At 48.6% G+C, this 7,032-nt stretch overlaps 1 long non-coding RNA gene across 1 annotated transcript; it reads left to right on the forward strand.

Moving 5' to 3' along the window:
• Nucleotides 1–245: 245 nt before the first annotated feature.
• On the forward strand, nt 246–6,626 carry LOC133244614 (uncharacterized). The gene is made up of 2 exons (XR_009735453.1): nt 246–882; nt 6,376–6,626. It is a non-coding gene; the product is annotated as an uncharacterized LOC133244614 (long non-coding RNA).
• Nucleotides 6,627–7,032: the final 406 nt, after the last annotated feature.

Raw genomic sequence — 7,032 nt, forward strand, 5'->3', positions numbered from 1 at the left:
AATATGCAATTAGTCTTGTAACTGGTTATATGGCTTTTGGGGAAAGGGGGGTAATATGTATTGTATATATTTGCTATGACACATCAGCTCCTAGCAAAGGGATCTGGCCTCTCTTTTAATTAATGGACTCTGGATCTGAAAACCTGGTCAAGTCTAGAAACCAGACAAGAGACCATCAGTTTTCACTGTGGCAACAGATTATCAGTCTCCAGCTTCCATACTCTTGTATTTTTTGATTTATAAGTCTACACTCTAGATGGCTGCCCATCTATCTCATCTCTGGGAATACTGTGGTCTGTTAGCCATCACCACATATCCCTCTGTGGGTCAGAGTCTTTGGTTACCATTCTACTTTTGTGGCCCATCAACCTTGCCTCTGATGTTTAAATGCTACCACTTGGCCTCTGAGAGTTCAGATTTCTATATTCCTACCACCACTAGGTAGGCCGGTTCCATAGCTGCATCCTATCAGCTTGGCTTACAGAGGAGAGCCACCACTGAGTTTCTTCCAGTACATCCCTTCTTATTCTACAATGTACATCCACTCAGTAAGTGTGAACGGGAAAGTCACTCAGTCGTGTCTGACTCTTTGTGACCTCATGGACTATATGGTCCACGGAATTCTCCAGGCCAGAATACTGGAGTGGGTAGCCTTTCCCTTCTCCAGGGGATCTTCCCAACCCAGGGATCGAACCTAGGTCTCCTGCATTGCAGGCAGATTGTTTACCATCTGAGCCCCCAGGGAAGCCCAAGAATACTGGAGTGGGTAGCCTATCCCGTCTCCAGCGGATCTTTTGGACCAGGAATCAAACCGGGGTTTCCTGCACTGCAGATGGATTCTTTACCAATTGAGCTATCAAGGAAGCCCCTCCACTGAGTAAAGTGAGTGTCTTCTAGCCCTCCTACAGGACTTAGTCCATTGGTGGCTGTCTGGCCTTACATCACAAATCCATAGAACACCCACTACTCTGAGCCTCTGACCTCTTCCACAGCACTCTGCCAAGGTAGCTATGGTATTTACACCTCACTTATTGGAGGCCATTGTCATCTCTAGCAACATATTAAGGTTGACTTTGAACATCCTTGTCAGGCTATGAAGTCTTGAGTGATAGGATCACTCACTTCAACAACTATCTCCTATCCAGCCTTATAGTTTTCTTCCACCATGGTCCAACACCCTCATCTTTTAGTTGCTTCTGAAACCATTAGTCAGTTCCTGTAGCTTTGATGATGAATAATCTGTTACCTTCCATATAAGGACCAGTACTACTCCATCTTTGCCGACAAAGGTCCGTATAGTCAAAGCCATGTCTTTTTTCAGTATTCATGGATGGATGTGAGAGTTGGACCATAAAGAAAGCTGAGCACCAAATAATAGATGCTTTTGAACTGTGGTGCTGGAGAAGACTCTTGAGAGTCCCTTGGACTGCAAGGAGATCCTACTAGTCCATCCTAAAGGAAATCAGTGCTGAATATTCTTTGCAAGGACTGATGCTGAAGCAAAGCTCCAACACTTTGGCCACCTGATGTGAAGAACTGACTTATTAGAAAAGATCCTGATGCTGGGAAAGATTAAAAGCAGGAGGAGAAGGGGACGATGGAGGATGAGATGATTAGATGGCATCACCAACTCGATGGACATGAGTTTGAGCAAGCTCTGGGAGTTGGTGATGGACAGGGAAGCCTGGTGTGCAGCAGTCCATGGGGTTACAAAGAGTTGGACATGACTGAGCAACTGACTGACTACTCTAGTCATTGTCAGATCAGACTGTAGTTTTTGGGCTGGATGCCATGGGCAGTGGGGTGGGCTGGGGTGGGGTGGCGTGGTGGGAGGCAGGAGAAGGACCATTATCTTGGAGAGCATGTGTCTTGGGTGAGGATTTGGCATGGTCTCCTGGCAGTGGGAAGCTCCCCTTGCCTATGAGGGGAAGGGAGGTATTTGTGACACCATTACAAGGTTCAGGAGAATGTGGCAGTCTGAAGTTCTTAAATCTGAACCCCAAGTCTCAGGGCCTCTTCTGCCCTTTGGACCCTAACTTTAGCCCATGACTTACTGGGCCTGTGGATTCAGCCTCTTTTGTAACCCGGCCTTGCTTACGATCAAATTTTGGGCTGATTTTTGGCACAGTCCGTTCTCTGGTTGTAAGAGATAAATGTTTCTTGGTGTCATGGAGCCCTTCTAGTTTTCATAATATGTTCTGAGTTGCTAGTGGACTTTATTAAACCTGTAAGATTATCTTTCTTTGAGGCTTCTTGTAGCAGATAACAAAGTTAATCAACTCCATAATCCTTACGTTGCCTCCATATCTTTCAATTGCTGGAGCTATTACATAGCTTGGATTCCCTTTCCACTTATGTATCTGCCCAGTCCACCCATCACAGGTGAGAGTCATGAATGTGATGCTGCTAAAACCTCCCACTTCCCACCAGAAATGGGATTCTTTTTGCCATGGCTAAATGGCAAAAATGGCTGGCTAGCCATTTAGTTCTGGAATTTCCTGCTGACATTTGCTTTCTGGGGGTGGGTGGGTGGGGATTGGTTGGTACCAACTACTCAGTTTGGATTTTCCTGAAAGTGTATCCTGAGACAGAATTAGGGTATGAGTCATTTATTTGGAAGATGATTCTAGGAGACACAATGAGGGAATACAGAAATGAGTCAGGAAATGGAGAAAAGCTAATAAAAGTTAAGCTAATAAGTGGGTTGCCTCTGGCATCACCTGGAGCTCAGAACAACTGAAGACCCTATGAGATCCAGGAGGCGGTAGGACTTACTACCAACTCCCAACTCTTCTTGGGTTAGGTTGTATCTGAAGAAGGCTGAGTGCTGAAGAATTGATGCTTTTGAACTGTGGTGTTGGAGAAGACTCTTGAGAGTCCCTTGGACTGCAAGGAGATCCATCCAGTCCATTCTGAAGGAGATCAGCCCTGGGATTTCTTTGGAAGGAATGATGCTAAAGCTGAAACTCCAGTACTTTGGCCACCCCATGCAAAGAGTTGACTCATTGGAAAAGACTCTGATGCTGGGAGGGATTGGGGGCAGGAGGAGAAGGGGACGACAGAGGATGAGATGGCTGGATGGCATCACTGACTCGATGGATGTGAGTCTGAGTGAACTCTGGGAGTTGGTGAGGGACAGGGAGGCCTGGCGTGCTGTGATTCATTGGGTTGCAAAGAGTCGGACACGACTGACAACTGATCTGATCTGATCTGAGGGTGTTAACTCCTCAGCATTTCTGGCCTGCCCTGCCCCTACCCAAGAAGACTGCAGTGCTGGAGAGAGTTCTCAGGCAGAGACATAAGAAGCTCTTGGCACTGGGTAGGGTAGGGTAGGGCTCCAGGCAGCTGGCATCTCACTTCTGATCCCAGCAGCCTCCTTGCTGGTGTCTCCCAAGGCTCCTAGCTGACCACGCCATTGTGCTGTTTCAAATCCTACAATGACTTCTCATGGTTCTCAGGATGAAGTAGCTGAAGTTCCCTGAGAGCCAGTGAAATGCCAGCTGTTGTATAAAGGTCTGTTCTTGCATTAGTACGTCTTATCTTTACAAGAGCCTCGTCATGTTCATTCCACTGAGGAGAAAACTGAGTCCCAAAGAGGTTTGAATGCCTCTGTCTAGCACGGAGAAACTTGTCCATAATCTTGCCCCTGGCTGCTCCTCCCTCTGAGCCCTCTCCTGTCTCAGCCATGCCAAGCCACTGCAAGTGGCTAAACAGAACCATCTTCATACCTTTCTACGAGTCTCTGTGCGGTTTCTTTATCTAGAATGCTTTTTCCTTTTAATATCTTATACATATCTTCCTATCCTTTAAGACTCAGCTGAGAAGATGCCTCCTCTAGGGAGTCCTCCTGCCCTGCCAGGCTGAGTTAGCCCTCCTTCGTGCTGCCGCAGTCTCTCTGCTCCTATCAGACCACTGACCTCTTGGTGTTTTGTTGGCCTGTTTGTGTGTGTGCGCGCCTGTCAGGATATCCCTCAGTGGATTTTTGCCAAGTGAATGAAGGATCAGTTCATTCATCTTAGTTCTCACTCTTTGCTAGTCTGTGCTGTTTCCCCACTTTTTCACATTCCTAAGTTTTTTTCCATGGCCAAGTGGTAGGCTTCTAGGGAGGCAGCCACCTTTGTTCTCTTCCCTGGATGGGAGACTCCGGGAGGGCAGGGAAGAGTGGCGCTCTCATCACTGTCTCCCAGCACCTAAGCCAGGCCTGGCTGGAGGGGGGACGGCAGAGGTCCACGCAGACAGCTGACTAGATGCGTGCCTGCGCTGTGCTGTGTGCTGTGGCGATGAACAAAGCAAACAGACCACATCTCTGTCCTCAACTCTGGGTTCCTCCGCAGCTGACCCTGGGATAAGGGCTCTTGTGTAAGCAGGTTATCTGAGGGGAGATCCAGCAGGCACTTCCGCAGGACAGAGAGGAAGTGAGGCGGAGCGCCACCTGAGGGTGTGTCACTGAAGCCTTGTCCCCACAGTGAGCAGCTGGAGCTCACATTGCGCTGGGAAACCCTGCGGAGCTCCGTGGAGAACATGCGCAGCTCCGTGGAGAACATGTGCCTTAGAGCGCTCCGCTGCGGGTGAGGGAGCTGGAGTTTTATACAGGAACTCAGTCAGTCATTTGAGGACCAGCAAGGGGGTGGGGTGGGGAAACAGGCTCTGGAAGCCAGAGGAAGCCCTTAGGGAAAGCAGTGGAGATGCTGGTGGTGGAGGAGTTAGGACAAGGGCTGTGGGTGGGGGTGTGCAGAGTGAGTGGTACCTCCAGCCACGGACAGTCACATAAACACGTCATTAACGTACAGCCGGGCTCCAGGTGAAAATTCCAAGGAGCAGGTAGGTAATGTCAATGAGAGAAATGCTTGGGTGGAGCGCGGTTGCCTCTTAAAGAGTTGCATACCCTCTGTTTTGCTGCTGCCTCTTACTCTCATAGAACGTCGCTGCTAGTCTTAAGGAGGTAGGGTGCGGGTAGGGGAGTGGTCTTTAATCCTGGCCTGCTGTCAAAGTTGTTAGACCCCTCGGTGTAGGGACTGTGGTGGGTGGAGATCATGTGCCCAGTATACATGGGAATGAAAAACACTTTTCTGCTCTGGCCACTTGTCACCACAGAGCCTCAGTCAGTTCAGTTCAGTTCAGTCACTCAGTTGTGTCCGACTCTTTTCGACCCCATGGACTGCATCACACCAGGCCTTCCTGTCTGTCACCAACTCCCAAAGTTTACTCAAACTCATGTCCATTGAGTTGGTGATGCCATCCAAGCATCTCATCCTCTGTCGTCCCCTTCTCCTCCCACCTTCAATCTTTCCCAGCATCAGGATCTTTTCTAATAAGTCACTTCTTCACATCAGGTGGTCAAAGTATTGACCAGCTTCAGCATCAGTCCTTCCCATGAGTATTCAGGACTGATTTCCTTTAGGATGGACTGGTTGGATCTCCTTGCAGTACAAGGGACTCTTGAGAGTCTTCTCCAGCACCACAGTTCAAAAGCATCTGTTCTTCGGTGCTCAGCTTTCTTTATAGTCCAATTCTCACATCCATACATGACTACTGGAAAAACTATAGCTTTGACTAGACGGACCTTTGTTGGCAAAGTAATGTACGAGTATGATGTGGGGTCAGATCTTTTTTTAAAAAGAAGGGTGGTAATCTAGATATTTATGTATAATCTCCTAATTTTAAATACACTGGGTTGAATAGTGTCCTTGCCAAATTCATGTTCATCTGGCATGTCTGAACATGACCTTATTTGGAAATAGGGGCTTCGCATAAATACTATGGAGTCCTATGGTTTATTATTTATTTATTTAAATATTTATTTTTATTTATTTACTTTATTTGGCAGTGCCAAGTCTTAGTTTTGGCATGTGGGATCTTCAGCCTTCGTTGTTGCATGTGGGATCTTCAGCCTTCGTTGTTGCATGTGGGGTCTTTAGTTGTAGCTTGCAAACTCTTATTTGGGGCATGCAGGATCTAGTTCCCTGACCAGGAATGAAAGAGGAACGTGGAGCCCTGGCCACTGAACCAACAGGGAAGTCCCAGTCCTATGGTTTAGAGCGGACCCTAATTCAATGACTGTGTCCTTATATGAAGAGAAAACAGGATTGAGATAGACAGAGGGAAGACGGCCACGTGAAGACGGAGGCAGAGACTGGACCTGTGCTGCCAGGCGCAAAGGAGTGTGAAGGACTGCCAGCATCAGCCAGCGTGTGCATGCGTGTGTGCTTGGTCGTGTCTGATGCTTTGCGTCCCCATGGACTGTAACCCACCAGGCTCCTCTTTCCATGGGATTCTCCAGGCAAGAATACTCGAGTGGGTTGCCATTTCCTTCTCCAGGGGATCTTCCCAACCCAGGGATCAAACTCACATCTCCTGTGTCTCCTGCATTGGCAGGTGGATTCTTTACAACTGAGCCACCTGGGAAGCCCTAAGAGAAGCAGGGAAACCTGGAGCGACCTCATCAAGGGAACATGGGACCTTCTTGAAGAAGGGAGATCAACACTGCCACTCCTAATTCAGGGAGGAGGCTTCCCTAGGGCCCTTGGTGGTGGGGCAATGGGAGGGGAAGGCACTACCAACACCTTGATTTTGAACTGTCAGCCTTCAGAACTGTGAGAGAATAAATTTCTATTGTTTTAAGCCAACCAGTTTGTCATACTCTGTTGGCAGCCTTCAGAAACGAATACAGTTGACAGTGGCTCATTTTTAAAAGCTTTGTGTTGAGTCCATGGTGGGGTAAAACACCTCTGGAGGCTGACCCTGGTCCTTGAGTTGCCGGTTTGCACCCTTGGCTTTGGGACCTGCGTGACAGAGGTGGAGCCGCTAGCGGCTCCTGGAGTAGCAGGAAAGACTTCCCAGGGGAGGTGGGTTGGGTGTTCCCAGTTGCCTTTGGGAAGAGGGACTTGAGGGAATTGGGGAGAGGAGCTGGCAGGAGGTGAAGGTGAGTTGGTTGGGGGCCGGGTTATGCTGAAGTTTGGGGCTTATTTGACAGAGGATGTGGAGATGGCCATGTCCAAGATGGAGAGGACGAGCAGTTTGGGTGGAAGTCAG

This window comes from Bos javanicus, chromosome 3, assembly GCF_032452875.1.
Source record: "Bos javanicus breed banteng chromosome 3, ARS-OSU_banteng_1.0, whole genome shotgun sequence".
In the NCBI taxonomy this organism is placed as follows: Eukaryota; Metazoa; Chordata; class Mammalia; order Artiodactyla; family Bovidae; genus Bos; species Bos javanicus.